Genomic DNA, 18,175 nt, shown 5'->3' on the forward strand with positions numbered 1-18,175 from the left:
ATCACTCTCAACTTTTAAGAGAACTGAGGGCATGTTCTGTCTTTGTTGTACCAAGCTTCCTTTGTCAAGGACCAATTCTAAAATACCTTCATAAACAAAAATTATTTTGTTACAGAAATTAATATGAGTTAATAACAATATGGCCCTCAAATGTAGCATTGTTGTGAGCTGAGTTACAAATATTCTTGTTTCTCAGTTGTGTTTCAGTAACACAGGAAACAGCTGTATGAAATCTCATCCTCACACATAGATTCATGATCAGGAATTTATAATTTTTCCAAGTATTTTGCCATGAAAAAGTCACCACTGACACATAAGAAAAAGGGTTGTTTTCCAAACTGTTGTATGGGTTGTCAGTGAACTATCAGCATGTGTGGAACTCATTCCATCTCCAGAACACACATAATCTTCCTTGTTTTCAGCAAGAAGCCACATATGAAGTATTGGTGAAAACCAAACTGACAGAGTTCACCTTCACTAACTATTAAGGCTTCTAATACTGGAGAAAAGAGTAACAAAGCTACTTCCCAGAACTTGGAGATAACAGCTGTACTAGCAGCATTCTCTGCTACTGGAAAGACTGATGTGAATTATTGTTGATGTCAATCATTATGTACATTCTGCTCTCATGAATTTCAGATTTATTTAAAAGAGAGTTATGTCAAAAGATAATAAACTGGGATTATTCCTTAGTATATGGAATCCTATAAATAATTTACTAAAGTAAAATGGCAAAGAAAATAGGCTATTTTATAATTGTGGTTGGAAAACTATGTGGTATTTATTATTCATGAATTATATTTTTATTTGTATGCCATTTTGTTTCATAGGTTTCCTCATCTTTTGTTCTTACTTTGTATTATGCAAGTGATAACTAAGTGATAACTGGGCTATCCATCTTGACCGATCAGAATTTCACTGTGAAGTGGACAGCAAGGATTAAATTCAAATTCTCATATAGTGAAAATCACAGATTTCCCCTCACCTTATGGTGGCATTACTATCAGCTCTTTGGGATGCACATCCAACAGCACACAGCTGATTAGTTCACACTTCACTCTGGGGTTGCTCCAGCAACCTTTCTAGTGTGTTTTTATTTCATTTTATTAAAACTTAATGAGAGTTAAAATCTCAATTTAGTTTCTTTTTGCCTGTCCATCATCAATTTTCTGCCAGAGCGCTGTCATCAGTTCTGACTTTGACCTTTGCTATGGGAATGCTGCCACCACATTCTGATTACTTCCTTGGTTCTTTTGCAGATGATCATTGAAGGGAAAGGCTGTTTTTTGGATCCAGAAGCATCTGTGACCAGCAGTTTGGATTGTAAGTTTTGGTGTGGTTTCTTTGTTTTTATGGTTACTGAGATTTTCCCATGTTAGCTTGCTGGGGACTTGTTAGCTGCCTCCCATCACTGGGCTGGTTGGCACTTTAAAATGTGAGCTCCTCTTGCAGTGAAGGGAATTAATGGGCATCCATCTTTGCTTGACAACGAGTTTTATTCATTTATTTTATGTGTGATGCCTCAAAATATATTTAGCAACGTAACAGGGTCTGTATAAAAGGAGGTAGTGAACATGAAATAATCAAGTGTAAATAACCCTCATAAACAGCTCCTCAGATGGGCACATCTATAATTCACATGAAAGAATGGAAAGAATGTGTGCCAAGTGTTTGGAAACTCTGCAAGATTATTCTGAAGTCTTCCTGCCACTTGGCTCTCAAAGGAAGGATTTCCCCATAGAATTCTGCAGTATAAAAACCTTCCCAACATTTTATCAGAAACCACTTGCAGTAAAGAACAAACAACACCTAGATTCAGTTTTAACTGAGACAATACAGCTCTCTGCTAAAAATCCATGCTCCAGGTGAAGGGCAAATCAAAATTCACAGAGTTTTGAGATGTTTTATGCAAACAGGAGGAATGTCTGGCATGATTTGTTAAGGAAGCACTTATTTAATGTCAGACTGAGCATTGGAACAGGTTCCCTGGAGAGACTGGAGTTTCCATCCTTGGAGATACTCAGGACCTAAGTGAACGTGGTCCTGGACAACTGACTCGATGCAGCCCTGCTTGAGCAGGAGGGTTTGGACAACATGACTTCATAAGTCCCTTCAAACCTCCAATTATGGCATTCCTAGGAATAAAATCGATGTCAGAATAATATGGTGGAAAAGATGCTGCTCAACACCTTCTCTACAACAAAATTTTTCAATTCTGACAAATATATAAAAAAATCACTCCCATATCCCATCAGCTGTGAAGAAAGAAAACTGTCATGTGGGCCATGACAAGAGGTCTCTTCCAACTACAGATTTTTTCATTAAGCATAAAAATATATTTATTTATTTATTTACATAAAAAAGCATTACCTGAAGAGCATCTTTTCTACTGAGAAGTTATGTGCCTTTCTGTTGAGCAGGTAACAGATTTTTACTGACAACTCCTTATGTTACTGTTTTGTTTACGACAAGGATTCCTGAACTCTGGTAAGTTATTCCAGAAGATGATCTGACCTGGTAAAGAAGCAGGCAGTACCATTGTTTAGGTATTTGCTGTTACAGCCACTGTCAATGCTCATTTAGAAAATGGTTGGGAACTGATAAAAAACCCTCTCTGTTATCTCTTGCCTTGCGGCTACAGCTTTAAAACACGGTGTATGTACCCATCTGGGCTTGTTAACAAAGGTGAGACTGCTGGAGCCTCTCTCTTCTTTTACTCCCCTTCTTAGGAGAGAATATGAGAGACCTGCATGTGTTCCTCAGCATTGCAGTGAATGATGGATTCGCCTGTAGATGGGGCACAGGGACTATTTCTGGGCAAGTTTTCATCTCAGCCAAATTGAGACGTTAGCACACTGCCAGTAACATATTGAGTCAAGCAGCAGAAGACCATGAAGCTAAACTAAGAAATGGGGATCCTTTTTAACTGAGTTCTGATTTTTGAGCCTTTGGAAAACTCATATATTAGTAGCAGAAAATGTGTTTCCCTAATATAATGATTATAAACAGTTTGACCATGAACAAAATATCAAAAATACATTAGGCAAAAAAAATTACCCTAGAATAACTGAAAGTAATTCGAGAAGGGGAAAGAAATATGTGAACCCAAGTATGAGGGAAGAACAACATGGAAGGGTCAAGTCCATTATCACTACTTTCCCTCCTTCTCGATATCAGGTTCTGCTGTAAAAGTGTGCTTCCTTCTGATTATTACTGCCACAGCAGGAGGCTGATATTCAGCAGGAAAATGGAATAGAATAGAATGGATTATTTCACTTGGAAGGGACCTACAATTAACTCCCTGATGACTTCAGGGCTGACCAAAACTTAAAGTATGTTATTATGGGCATTATCCAGATACCTCTAAAACAGTGACAGACTTGGGGCAACTCACTAGGAGCCCTGTTCCAGTGTTTCACTACTCTCTCAGTAAAGAAATGCTTCCTGATATCTAGTCTAAACCTCCTCTGATGCAGCTTTGAACCATTCCCACGTGTCCTATCACTGGATACCAGGGAGAAGAGCTCAGCACCTCCCTCTCTACTTCCTCTCCTCAGGAAGCTGTAGAGAGCAAGGAGGTCACCCCTCAGCCTCCTTTTCTTTCAAACCAGATAATCCCAGAGTTCTTAGGCACTCCTCATAGGGCTAAGGTCACTTGGTCTGTTCAGCCTGGAGAATATGAGACTGAGGGGAGACCTCACTGCAGTTACAACTTCCTTGGGAGGGAGAGGAGAGGCAGACACTGATCTCTGCTCTGTGGTGACCAGGGACAGGACCTGAGGGAATGGCCTGAAATTTTGTCAGGGAAGGTTTAGATTGGGTATCAGGAAAAGGTTCTTCACCCAGAGGGTGGTTGGTCACTGGAACAGGCTCCCCAGGGAAGTGGTCACGGCACCAAGATTGACAGAGTTCAAGAAGCATTTGGACAATACTCTCATGCACGTGGTGTGACTCTTGGGGATGGTCCTGTGCAGGCTAAGGGTTGAACTCGATGATCCTTGTGGGTCCCTTCTGATTCTGCATATTCTGTGCTTCTTTGATTCTGTGATATCCCTTCCAGACCCCCTTTCACCAACAATTCAGCCTGTAGAGCCTGTCAAGGATACAACATTCCATTCACAGGTCTGCTCCTTTAAGAGATATACATGTTACCTGATATTTCCTACAGAGAAGATATAAGTTATAAATATGACTATATCAGAGAGTGAGAAAGATGCTGAAAAATCTTGCAGCTATGCAAAATTGTGAACTTGCCTGGGAGAAAATATCTCAAAGTATGTGGATATCTCGTATTTCACAATCTTTCACATAAGTCATTTAAAAATCTCTAAATGGGGCTCTTACAAACTGTAACATGGTTAAGCAACATTTTATTTCCATTTTCTCTTGATTTCTGTCTGCTTCAACAGACAGCTTTCTGATTGTGCTGCATACTTGAATGGCAAAACCCCACATTAAAATGCTATAATAGATGCATTTTTGATGACTAAATGTGTAGTTTTATTAACTAAGTACTTAATAATGTGTATAGCCCTTTGCTCATATTTCTCAGGTAAAGCTACCCAGATGAAACTGAATTTGCTTTTTCCTATTAGCAAATGAAAACAAAAGGACAAACTACACTACCATTCATTGTATGTTCTGCCTAAAAGCAGCTAAAATTATACATATCCATAAGCACATTTTTACTTTAAAGATGTATGGAACCAATTTTAAATTATTCCGTGTCCCTGAATTATCTCAGTTTTATTAATTGGCACGTACTTCCAAATTCCCAACCTCATTCTTAGTTGTTCCATATAAGGAAAGAAGAAAAGTGCATGCACTGAAGGATATCAGGAGAGTATTTATGCAGCTGTGATTGGGGGGTGTGTAATCCAAACGTGGAATTGTGTGAGTACCCACTAGGATGCGCTGTCGGCCTAAAATTGGAGCCGTGGTTTGTGGAGACTGAAGTTTCAAAATTCTCAAGTGTGATGTCAACATAACCCCCAGGGTATTCTCATTTGGAGATCTCAGAGAAGAAGTACAAAATATAGGGGTTTGTAAGGAAAGGCATGCAGTGGTTGAATGATAGGCAACTTTTCCTATCTTACAATTATCCTTAGCTGGCATACTTGAAAGGAGAATTTACTCAAAGAGTGTCACAGCCATGACCATATTCAGTACATTGAATATCTAACATTAGAACTTTTATTGCTGGAAATAATTGTTGCAAGGTGTGATCTCTGCACTAAGACCTCCTGTGTGTATCATATGTGCAATACATGCAACACCTTTACACAAAAAGACATTACGTGTGTTCTATAACAAAGTACTTGTGTTGCTTGTTGTGAATGTAAACATATATTAAACAGCATTCAGCTAAGATTTGTGGATTTAAACTGATACACTGAATTACTGGCTGTAAAACAAGGTACTTTATCAAGATGTAGAGTTCTGAAAATTGATAGGATGTAAATATTTGAACCATGGTCGTTCAAGTTTGCAGTTTGTCACGTCAGTTATACTGATGTGTTTTGTTGGTTTTGATACTTTACCCTAGAAAGGATTTCATATGTTAGAATTTTCCAGCACTTGTGACTTTATAGTGGCTAATATATTTTTAAGTTGGGTATGTAGAAAGTAGATTTATAAGCCGTGCAAGAGGATCTCTGGAGGGATCTGTTTGAACTGTTCAAGCACAGAATGTGAAGGAGTTGGTAGCTGGCACTCCTTTCAAGACAGCAACAGTTCTTGTATAGAATATAGTTCTTATAGAATTCCTTCAGCAACGAAAGGAGAAAGAATTCTACTGTTTGGGGTTTTTTTTCTTCCGGATTTTCCAACTTAAAAACCATAGCAGGAGCGTAAAATGTTAAAGATTCCTAAAATACGTCAATGTCTATGTAGTACAGACAATGCTGCCACTGGTAGTGATTAAGTGATCTAGCAAGCCTTTTCTTTAATTTGAGTGATTTCCTAACTGATGCATCAGGCTTACATAATATTAAATACAGTCTTTCCAATCATTGCTTTCTAAAATCAGACCAAAGCTGAGTTTTACTGAAGATGAGTTTTGGTCATGCTTTCTCAATTATTTACCTATCAGTGTTGCTAAGTCTAACAGAATTGTAAGGTAATGCTGCAAAGTTTTGTGTATACTTTGAAAAAAACACCAATCTACAACTTTGAAAGAAAAAGTCTTTGGTCAATTAAAATGTGTCAACATAACAACTCTTTCTTCTGAAGAGTGAGATTTTTACTCCTTTCTTCTGAGAGGCATGAACTAAGTTCTAGTCTGAGAGCCAGGAATTCCTCCATTCTCATTCTGATACTGACTCTGTTGCAGCCTGTGGCAATTTATCACATTTTTTTGTGTATGTAAAATGGAAATATTTGCCCAGGGGCAATATGAAGATTAATTACTTAATATTTATAAATTGTTCTGAAAATCAGCATTATGCAGATATTATGATTATTTCTGAGCCATGGATTCTAATCTGGGATGAGACCCAGAAAAGGACATAGCTGATGCTCAAATCAGGTGGAATTTAGATGCCCTGGGTCAAAATTGCAGTCCTAAAAATGTTTACACATCTGCCATAAAACCCTGGAGGTACATAAGGTTGACTGGAAGCTCAGGCATTTTTTATTATGAGGTGCATAAAGTACTCCAGCAGTGCTCATTCGTGCTCTCAAAGGTACTTAAGCCTTAATAGGACTAAACAGTCTTGTAATTAACTCAGACTAATGCCCAGTAGGTGTCCAGAAGTGAAACATTCCCTCACATGTCTCCCTGGAGAGTTCAATCCAGTAGGTGAGCTCTGAAAATGCAACAGCTGGCCCCACAGCGGAAAAATCTGTTTCCATTCAGACTGTAGCTCAGGGCTTAGTACAGACAGAAATATGGATGAGGTCCAGGTTCAATTCCCTTGTCTGTCTGAAAGGATTCCACCCCTTCTCTGGACCATGCTTTAGTCAGCAGGCAGAAGACTTCTTAGAATGTGGGAAAGATTCTCCCATCCTCAATTCCCTTTTCCGAAGAAGATACTCACTATTCACTGTCAGCACTTAAGTCTTGCAGTTGTGGCACATTGGTGAGAAAGAGGAACTGTTGTGAAATTTTACAGAAAATAGAGAAATACTTAGTCCTGGATAAGTACCAAAATAGTTGTAGGAGCAGGGACTAGAGCCTAGGGTAAAGTGCTCTTCAGTGAGTGCCTGCTTGATTAGTCTGCTCCTTATACAACATGATGACTTTTGTGGGGGCACCAAATGCAAAAGCCTTTCTTCATGCACTGTATGAAGATTCTAAACTCTGGATTCAATTATGCAGGCCAGGAAGATGAAAATCAGATGGTGTGGTACTTGGGAGTGCAGTGCTTTGTCTTTTTCTAGATCTCTCCCAGGTCCAGCAATAGGGATCTGCCAGATACAACTAAACAAACAGGATCTTCCTCCCTTTCTCTCTTGCTTCCTTTCTGTTTCTCTCCATGTTTGTCATCAGTCCTTAAAATGAACAGATAAGAAGCATAGTCTGAGCCTGATCTTCTTCTTCAGAAGTCAAAGAAAAAAATCCTTGTGATGTTAATTATATTAAAATTAGGCTCTAAGTATAAGTGGAAGAAGATTTTTTGGAGAAGTTTCCTGTATAGTACCCATTATACCTAAAACTAATGCATTTCTGCTGGGATTTGTCAAAGCTGCTATTCCTACCAAGTCAACATCTGTCGCAATACTTTAAAACAGATTAATTTAAAAGGAATTTTATAGTGATTTAAACTCAAATTCTCTGAAATATGGTCTGTTAATTGACTAAAAAGACAACTAAAAAGGAGAAAAATAAAAATAAATATGCTTTTCTTTCCAGAATACATGCATGTTTTTGCTTTTATCCTTGTGAGGATATGTTTAGCTAACACATTTGTAACAGCTTGGGTATATGCCTAGGCAGTCAGTGTGGCACAAAATTGTACAGACAAAGTTTTCACTTTTTGAGAAATGTTGGTATAAAGAAACATGAAGAGTTGGAGATGAAATGGACTTTAAACCCTTCCAACATGTAAACAGTAATGTGACTGGAAGATACTTTTCACACTAAATAAATTTCTGCATTTCTGCATACAGATAGCTATTAACTATTAGTGAAAAAAAAACAGCTTTTCAATAATCATGAAAAACTATAAAACCAAAACTTTGCCTTCTAAAGCAGCATTTTTGTTTAAACATGATAATATTAAAGGCTTTTTTTTTTTTTTGTACTGCAGCCTAGAAAAATTCATGAAACAGACTGAAACCCCCTGAACTGGGCCCCTGGAAAAAAAAAAAAAAAGCTTTTCCATATTTTAAAGTGGCTTTTTAGGCCTCCCGAGTCTTTCTGGCACATCATTCTCAGACCCTTATGGACTGGGATGCTGCCAAACAGCTTTTTTCCCACAAAACTTTAATAAACTTTGAGTGCTGGACAGAAGAGTAGTGCAATTCCCAAAGAGAGATTTCACTACAGGATTCCAAAATGTGTACAGTATAGAAACTAGCCTCTGAATGAACCCAGCAAAACTTTTCCTTGGAGTTCTTAAAAATGCAAGAAATTTGGTTCTGTGTCTTACACTGGTTTAGCATTTTGCTTTTCTCTTACCAGCAATGTGATTCCCAATATTGTTTTATAAATCAGATGTGCTTATTCTAATGTAAGTATACTTTTTTTTTTTTTGCCAGACATTAAGGCATACTTACATTTACTTACAACCATATGAAAATATTTCTAACTATGAAGTGTTTAGAACACATTACTCAGAAGAAGAAATGTACGGGGGGCATCGTGGGCCAAGTTCAGCTCTTAGTTACCATGAGTAGAGGAGGTGAATCCAAGCAAGTCTGTAGCATTTTTCTGGACTATTATCCACTGCTGGACCTTGCCAAAATTTAACATCATCTAATTTTCTATTAGAAACAAGAATATCACTGCCATTGAAAATGAAGCTTTTCTGTATAATTGCTTTTTCTCTCCTACACTTGCCTCTAACTCCTGTGCTACCTGGTGTTTGGGGTTAGCTCATTTCATGTTCCAGATAGGCATTTGTTTGTTCTGTGTGTGCTTGAAGTAGTTCAAAGCTAAAGCATTACCAAATTTCCTCTGATGTATTTTGGAGGAAGGCCATAGGAGATGGGGAATAGAGAACTACAGCAAAAAGATCCACATTAGTCATCTCAGACTCCCCGTCAGTGGTACAGCTGCTATTCCAGTTGTGGGGCAGCAACCCTGAACTTGATTGTTTCAGTTAATTTGTAGAGTGTTCATATATCAATACACATGGAACATTTCTACATCAGGGGGTCATTGTCACGAGCTTGGTCCTGTGTTCTGAGCCAGCATTCCCAGGTGCATGTGAGCCAATCTGTGGATTTGTGTGGGAGTTGCTTTCACATAATTCAGAACAAAATTTTGAATCAAATGGTTCTGAAAGGCACTCAGACAATACCTGAAAGAAGACATCAACTTGTCTCTTAAGTATCTCGTCCTTACCCTGCTTACTCAGGCAAAGCTTCCACTGATTTCCAAGAATACAGTTCAGTATGTAAAACAGCAGTTAGTTCCATCTGCTGTGAGCTTTGCTAGAGTAAAGAGAACATAATTATCTTCCAAATTATATACTTCCCTTGCAAAACTGTATTTTTATTTACTTCCATGATTCTTCAATAATACATTTTGTAGACAAAGTCTTCCATGCTTTGTCATACCTGAGCTGTATCCTTTTGGAAAGCTTAAAGGAAAATTTATTCAGCTACGGTTACAGATATAGTTTAAGAAAAAATATATAATCAGCTTCAGAAATGTACATTTCTGTGATTTTGCAGTATTCAGAAACCAGTCACTCCTAACACATTTACACCTCATAAATTGAAGTAAGCAAGGAGAAATATCTTTGGTATTTGAGAGACAGATGCAAGGTCCAGAATAATTTAATTTATGAGACTGTGTGCAATTGGGAACTTACAGAGGCAGGTGTGAACAGGGTACACATGTGCTCAGTACATATATAGAATCATAGAATGGTTTGGGTGGGAAGAGACCTTGAAGATCATCTAGTTCCAACCCCTCTGCCATGGGCAGAGATGCCACCCAGTAGACCAGTTTACTCAGGGGTCCACCCAACCTGGTCTTGTACTGTGAAAGGCCTATTACTCTGAGTATTATCTGAGTTTAAGAACCCCAAATACAGAAGTTTGAAAAGGAATTACAGCGAAAAACCTCTTCCATCTTGAAAATAGCACAGACAAAAGGGCAAAAGATGATCAATGTTGGGAAACAACTTTCATACAACATATGAGTAAGCAGACTAGTCAGCCTGGAAAAGACATTTGAATCTATAAACTCGTGAGTAGCAAGGTAATGAACAGCAATTGTTTGCTGTTTCTTAATGCAAGCACCAGGTGATATTGAAGGAAATGATCAAATGGCAAGTTCATAGCATAACCTCACACAATGTAAGTTAAATCCCTATATTCATTCCTCAAGATGCTGTGGATTAAAGGATTCCGTAAGCTCAAAAAGATAAATTCATGGAGGAATACCTATCATTTACCCAAAATGTACCAATTCTCACCTCAGTTTGGTCAAGGCTTAGGCAGTCTACCAATGCAGTGCTATTGTATGCTTATCCTGTCCTTCCACCCTTCCCTGGGTGTCTGCTGTTGGTCACCATGGGTGACAGGAAGGTCTGATTCAGGAAAGCTGCTTTAGGTTTTTAGATCCTTTTGATCATTAACACAAAGAAGGACTGCTCATAACTTTTACCAAACAGAGGTGAGTCTTGTGCTGTAAAATTAAGAAGTGTCTTAATTTTACATGGAAAATTCTAATCTATTTTTATAGTATTAATTTTTCCTGTACCATTTTTAAAAAAACTACATTTGCTTTTAAAGGACCTCTCAAGAAACAGGCTTGTTCACTGCCTAAACTATGTGCTACCAAAACTGAATGTTTCAAATCACAATTGTGCAGTCTGAGTGCAATTATTTCACATACAATCACACCACAGTCACATATGAAATCCATATCTTCTGGCACTTAATGCCTTTATGTATTAATCCCAAACTGCATTTCACTTTCTTGGTGCCATATTTCAAGTGCAAAAACATCACTTACTTGGTGATCACAGTCACCTGGAGGTCTGTTTCCATGATTCCATCTTCCCATTAGAGAGTAGTTTCTGATTATCTTCTTTAGATGAATCCCTTTCCTTTTTTACAAATTGATACCATTTATCTTCTGTCTGTATTTATCTTTTTAGGGTTTAATCTGTTCAATGAATTTATTATAAAATTAAATTGATTTACTGTCTTGTTTATAGTAAATCCATCATTTTCTAAATCCTTTTGGGTTTTTTTAAAGTAATACTTTTGAAAGGTGTCAGGCTGATTGTCCTAAAACATAAATTCTCTATCTATGCTGGCATTATGAACAATACAGCAAGAGCTGTAAACTCCCACACTGATAAATTCCACACATTGCTCTGTTAATACACTTCAAGTTTGACTTGAAAGGGCTTTTTCTAGGCAGTCTTTATATTGGTCAATCTTTATATTGGTAGAGTTTCTTATGCAGCACCCTTTCAACTCCACAGATAGAAACAAATATTTTAGGTTTGGGTTTTCTTTCTTTTTCTTGTAAACATGCAATTTTGGGATAAAAAGCTAGTTAGCTTCCTCTTTAAGGAGAAATTTTGTAATTGGAGTCCAGAAGAGATTTTGTTTTCTGGATCTCTGTTTCTTCCATAAAATTCATAACAAAAATCATGACTACCAAAGCTGTGCTTGATCTAGTTCTAAATAAATTCATTTGGGTGCCTGTAACCATTAAATGTGGTTGTATATCGTATTGTTTGCTGTGCTGCTGAGCAAAGTTTGGGCTGTCTAGGCTGAACTTTTTGTCTGTGTACTGAGATTACAAATACTGAATCTAGATTAAAATTACTTTGGCTATTTCTGTTTATATCTGTAGTTTGACAGTTCTGAAACTAATCCATTGCAAATTGGACACCAAAGGCCTCTATACTATGTATATCTAGAAGTTTAAAATGTTGTTTATTAGTTTAGTGTAAGGACTGCATAACACCTTTTGGTTCCTTGATGTGAGTCCTAAGCATTCATCTTTTTATTGATTGTGATTCAGAAGAGGCTTTGAGAGAAAAGTTGTGGAAAATTCATAGAAAGCTTCTCTTGAAGATGGAAAACTCATTTCAATACCAATATTTACTTGCATTTTCCCCCATTAATTTTACACTGTTTCCTATAATTGCCTGCCCTAAAACTGTTACATTTTAATCACTTTCTCTTCAGGAACTACATGGACAATTCAAAGTATGTTCACACTGGAACTTTTGGTATAGGGGAGTAATAGCTTAGGCCAACTTTACACCTGGATAACACTGGCATTGGAAGTAGTGGAAGCAATCAAACATAAGTTTATAAGTTCAACATAAGTTAACTCATCCTGCTTATTGTCACTGATAAGTCATGGATGAGAAAGTATCTCAGAAAGGACAGGATAATAAAAAAGATGTCAAGAGCAAACTGTAAGCACAGAGTCAGAGAAACTGGAATTTGGAAATTTTCAAATCAGATTTTCAAATTTTCAATTTAGGCTCAATTGTCAAATCCCAATTTCTCTAACTTGTGTATTAGACTATTCACATAGACTGGAATTTTCAACCTCCAATTTCTGTAACTTGTGTATTAAGCTATTTTGAGAAGGTTTCTTCGGAGTTGTCAGGGTTCTGTAGAGTTTGGATAATGAAAAATAGTTAACACTCAAAATGCATATCAGTACTCATCATCAAACTTGTAGTACTAAACATTATAAAGTTTTGGTTTTAGTGGTTCATAAAATTGCTATGCAGCCTATGTTGCCCTGGGCTTAGTTTTGGGAAAAAAAAAAATTATTACAGTATTTATACAACACATAGTTAAAGTAGCATTTGGAATAGATTTTCAACTCCCTGGTGAGCTCAAAATCATTCTTGAATTTCATTGTTTGTTTGGATTGGTCTCTCCTTTCCATTTTCCATCTCGGCACCCACTGTGACAAATTGTTGTTAAAACGTCTGGAACTGTGAACCAGTTCTATGGGTAGCACGGCAATTTGGGTTACAAAGTCGTGCTGAGGTAACCTTGCTTGAACTAAGGCATAAGCAGTATATTAAATTAGTTATCTGTATTCAATTTTGAGACTCAATATGGAAAAAGTTAGCCAGTTATCCAAAAAGTTAAACATTGTGTGGCATTCTTGCTTTCGGTTCAAGGGACTGATTATCAAAATTTATGAGCAAATCAAGTCAAAAGTGATCTACTGTTACCAAGTGGATCTTTATAAGAAGTATGTCAGGTTGGCTTAGATATAGAGAGCTCCTTTTCTTGTAACATCTAATTATTTTTCATGTAATACATTTTCCATATTATTTTGCTTATTTTATTTGCATACACAACAATGTTTACGAAATCCCATATCCGTGGCAAAAAAACTGCAAAGTGGGAATGACTGTACGTGACAGTTCTCATGCAGTGCTTAGTTAGTGCAAACTGTGTTTTCCCAGAGCCTAGAAAATACATCCTTAGAACAGCTAAATATGTAATCAGCTACAGAAGATGAAGTTTTCTGAAAGGAGGCAGATCCCAATATATGAGGAGAATTGTAAGGGTTTTCAGTTTGAGTCAGCAGGGTAAACCCCCACAGAGATATCTTTCTCTTGTATATATCAAATTCTTGGAATACAGCATGCTACATCCCCTGCAGTAATAAATATTGATCCCGTGATTCCTCTGACATAGGATTACTTTATTTCTGAGAGATAAGTGCTCACACTATAATATGTCCACTTTGATTTCAGTCTCGGCCAGAATTGTTTCAGTAAAACTGTTCTGCATAATTGCAGTGGGCATGTCAGGGATCCACATTGTTAGGATGTTCCAGCCAACAGTACATGCCCAATATCTGCCTGAACTGTGAAGAGGACACATGCAATAAGGGCACTGACACAAATCATTCTACTGTTATATGTGCAATAACTGGTATGAGTTACACCTTGGAGGAAGCAAAGGATCAGGACAATACTCTGGATCTTCAGAATATCAGTGTTCTATTATGCAGATTGTTCTCTACAAGTAGACAATCTTCCTGTTGTCCTGTTCTGGCCACCTGGCTCTGTTGGTGGGGTGGTGTGAGGGGAGAACCCTGTTACCCCTTTCCATTAAGCTGATTTTATGGGAGAAAAAAGTGTGCCTAAGCTTCTTCCCCCACCTGAGCATATGAGATGATAATTTCAGAAGTATTCGTCCAAGGCACACAAAATCTTTCACTTTTCTCCTGCTTAGCTATGGTGGGCTTGTCCACAGTGCTACAGTTACCATTCCAATGGGCTCCATCAGACATTCTGACTGAAACCCCAGTCCTACTGAAGTGATGAAGTGGAAACTTTATCTTTTACTTCAGTAGGTTCAGCATTTTATCCCAAGTTACTACTTGAAACCTGACATTACTTTAATGTCTAGTTTTAACTTCAATTGAGGTAATACCTTCAGCTGACAAATAAAGTAACATCCTTCCTAGTTTTTTTCTTATTTCAATCAGTGTAGATACATTCGATTCTTTTGTGAATTATAATCTTGGGTAAGTAAAACTAGACTGGCTGTCTTGACATTTTCATACTTACCAAGCAGATTATATAAAATAAAATAAAACAAAATTGATAAAATATATGGAAGTCCTTAGCTGGGAATATGAATTAGTTGGGTATCCCATGTCAGAAATACAGTTCATATTTAAGACCAATTGTAGTCTGAAAAATTTGACAGTCTTAAAAGTGAATTTGATCTTTCTTTAGCTCCTTTTTTTACTGAAGTTGTAGCCCATGATTTTCTTTGTAGATCAAACTCATGCCTTTATCCCGGTGGTATTTCAAACATAAACTTAAACAACTTTGGGTGTCCAGGCCAAAATTCTTGTATTTGTCATCAAGTGAATTTAACCAATTTTGAAATTATATACTGTGCTAGCCTCTTCTCTAGAATATTGAATATTGAACAAACTTTGATTGTTCTGAATGTATTAATCCTTTTCTATTTCTTTTATGTGAAAACATTTCGGTATTTGATTCACATCTTTGGTTATCACAGTGTACAGTCATATGTGGTATGGAAGCGCTCATAGTTCAATTACACTTTTATCTCTAAATAGCTCACATTTTTAAAGCAAATGGAAGATCAGTTTGCTGGGTTTTTTTTATATTAATGAACTTTATATGGAAGAACAACTACTGGTTAAAGTTTTGAATTAACAAAAGTGATATAGTTTCTACTTTTTCTACTAAAAAATCAGTGTATTTTCCACCAGTAGTACTGAACTGTAGTGTTCATTTGTCCCAAGAGTAGTATGTTAATTTTGTGTTTAAAACTACTTTTCTAGTAGTGTGGTTTAATTGTGCTTCTATATTGGAATATACCATGTATCTGGAGATGAATGCTTTATTCATACTGGGCAGATATTTGAAAAAAAACTAATCCAAATGTATACTTTATTCAGAGTCAATACCAAGGAGACCACTGTACAACAATTTTAGAGGGAAAAGACAACAAAAATTTTAGACACAGGCAGTTCAATAAATATGAAGTGTGGCTGCAGGTTTGCACAGTGGTGTCTAGTAATGATGGATTTCTAATCTTCCCCTCAGTTAAAAATATATAGCAGAATGCATGTTCTCTTGGATGGCTTAGAAATGCTTCTCATTAATTGTTTTGGATGCTTGATTCAGTAACTTGCATATTCAGTCTTTTGACTCCCAAGGACCAAGGCAGTGTGAGATTAAAGTAAAAGCCTTATTCTGAAATGCACCAAGTTATTTCCAAGTCACTGACTTCAGAGCAGTTTGCAGACACTCAGTTTCTCTGAGAAATGTGGGCAGAGTGCTGCTGAACTACAGATGAAGTTCTTTTTTCTTATCAGTTGTAACACTTATTATGTCGAGCTTTATTATTGTAATAATAAGCTACTGTGCTAATAGGACTAAAAACTGTGACAGAGGCAGTGGTTTCTGAACAGGGAAAAAGCTGATTCTAGATGAGATACCAGAGGTCAATTAATTTTGTCTTCCTTTAAAGAAACTGGAGATGACCTACATTTTTTTATTTAGTTCTTATCTTCCTTTCCCACACTTGGACTAATGATAAGTTGTGTTTCTTTCAGAGCCACATTTTAAACATGCCTGGTTTTGGTTGTTTCTTTTTTTTTTTCCTTATGCAACTTGAGAGCTGTTTCTGGTCTATACACTTTTTATGTATCTTCTTTTACTCTGATTTTGGAGATAATTGCCTTTATTTAGTCCCTGAAAGAGTGAGGAGCGGAAATTAGGAATACTTTACTGAGCCAAGCTTTGCACAACTGATTGTCTGGAAGAAACTCTGCAAGGCAATGTTAGCAGGCAGTCCTGGTGTTTCTTCTAATGAAAGCAGATACTTTGCCTCAGGGGCATTTGAGCAGAAATCTGTTCATAAAAGTGCAGCAGAATTTGAATTTGTACCATGTCTTCTCACAAACTGAAACCCATAAGGCTTTCACAGAATCAAATGATACAGTCACAAGATTGCAGTGAATATGTAAATGATGAAAGAGAAACAGAAAAAAAATAACTAAAAATTTTAAAAGTAAGTAATTCTACAAGCAACAGAACTTACAAATACTGGCTTCCAAGGATTTGTGTGTTGAAGTTTGATTCTCAGATGTCTTACAGGTTGCAGGCTCTGGTCAAGGCTTTTTCTGCATCTGTAATGTTCATAACATCTTTCTATCAAGCGAATTTATTCAGTAGGTGTAAACTACATTTCAGAAATTTTCTGCATACAGCACAAGTAGAATTTTGTTCTTCCACCCATCCTGCAGTTTTGGTGAAATTCTCTGTAGCTTCATAGTGATGATAACTGTTCTGTAAAATGGATTGAAATGGGATAGGGGTCCATAGTTGTTTTTGAAGGATGCAGGGAAAGACAGGTAAACACCTGAAACATATTCAGATATAAAGGTTGCATAAGTATCTTTTCACAGAACTGAGCTAATAGTTCTGTCAGGTGAGATTTATGATGAACTACATAAGCACTTTTTTCCAGAGCACAGGAGCTGGCTAGGTCAGGTCTGAAGCACAGTTTCCTGTGTAAATAAATAGATACAAACATATATAGAAGTGAAAACCTATGTATGGTCTATCTTTGAGGCAAATAGGTATCAAATATATCGAAGAGGAAATATTTACTGAGGTAGTTTGAAAAAAAAAATGCATCATGAAAATGAGGAGAATAGCTGTATTCTAAAATTAAAGAAAACTCCGCAAAGTGTTTGAAGTTAGGATATGAGACTGCCAATGAAATTTTACACTGTTTGGACTGAAAAGATTTGTAAATTCTGAAGTCCACAAAAAAAGATGAATGTGGTAGTTAAATGGATTTTGATTACAATGAACAGATGTTACAAAAAAGCTTATAAGTTAATCTGTCAGCTGCGGAGAGAAGCTGAACTTGGTTTAGCTGAGGGGAATGCAAACAGCAGGCATAAAAACATCTCTAAAAGTAAGAGGAGGATGGAAGGATACTTGTTGTGGAAAGCTGTTCTGATGTAAAAGAGAAAACAGCTTCTGTGAATAACAGAGGAAAATCCCAACTCAATCTACATTGGTTTGATGCACAAAGAGAAGAACCGGAGCACCTTTTGCAGAAATTGGCAGCAAAAGGAAAGGTTAAAATTCAAAAAGGTTTAATTTCAGTGTTGTGGAAGACTGTTGGTTCTTTTGGAAAGGCAGCTTTTTCACAATACTAGGAGGAATATTTAGTATTCTGAGTGGAAAGAAGAAGAGAGAATTAAGGAGGTAAGTACCTTAGCAAGTTTTGGAGAAACAGTTCCCCCCTCACCACAACTGCCACATCATAACGCCCCTTGTCCTTACAACTGGTTTGTGAGTGGGAGCAGCAGCCACCACTGAACATACAAGAGCAAACATGGCAAAAAAGAGTATGACACCTCCTAAGACTTCAATTATTACTGCTATTTCGACTCTTTCTGTCCTTCCACAGTCTGGAGGAGGTGAAATGAGGATCACTAATTGGTTTTTGCAGGCTTTGATCCATAAGTAAGCTTAAAAAAATAATTCTA

The sequence above is a fragment of the Manacus vitellinus genome, unplaced genomic scaffold, assembly GCF_001715985.3.
Source record: "Manacus vitellinus isolate BGI_N305 unplaced genomic scaffold, ASM171598v3 scaffold_0_pilon, whole genome shotgun sequence".
In the NCBI taxonomy this organism is placed as follows: domain Eukaryota; kingdom Metazoa; phylum Chordata; class Aves; order Passeriformes; family Pipridae; genus Manacus; species Manacus vitellinus.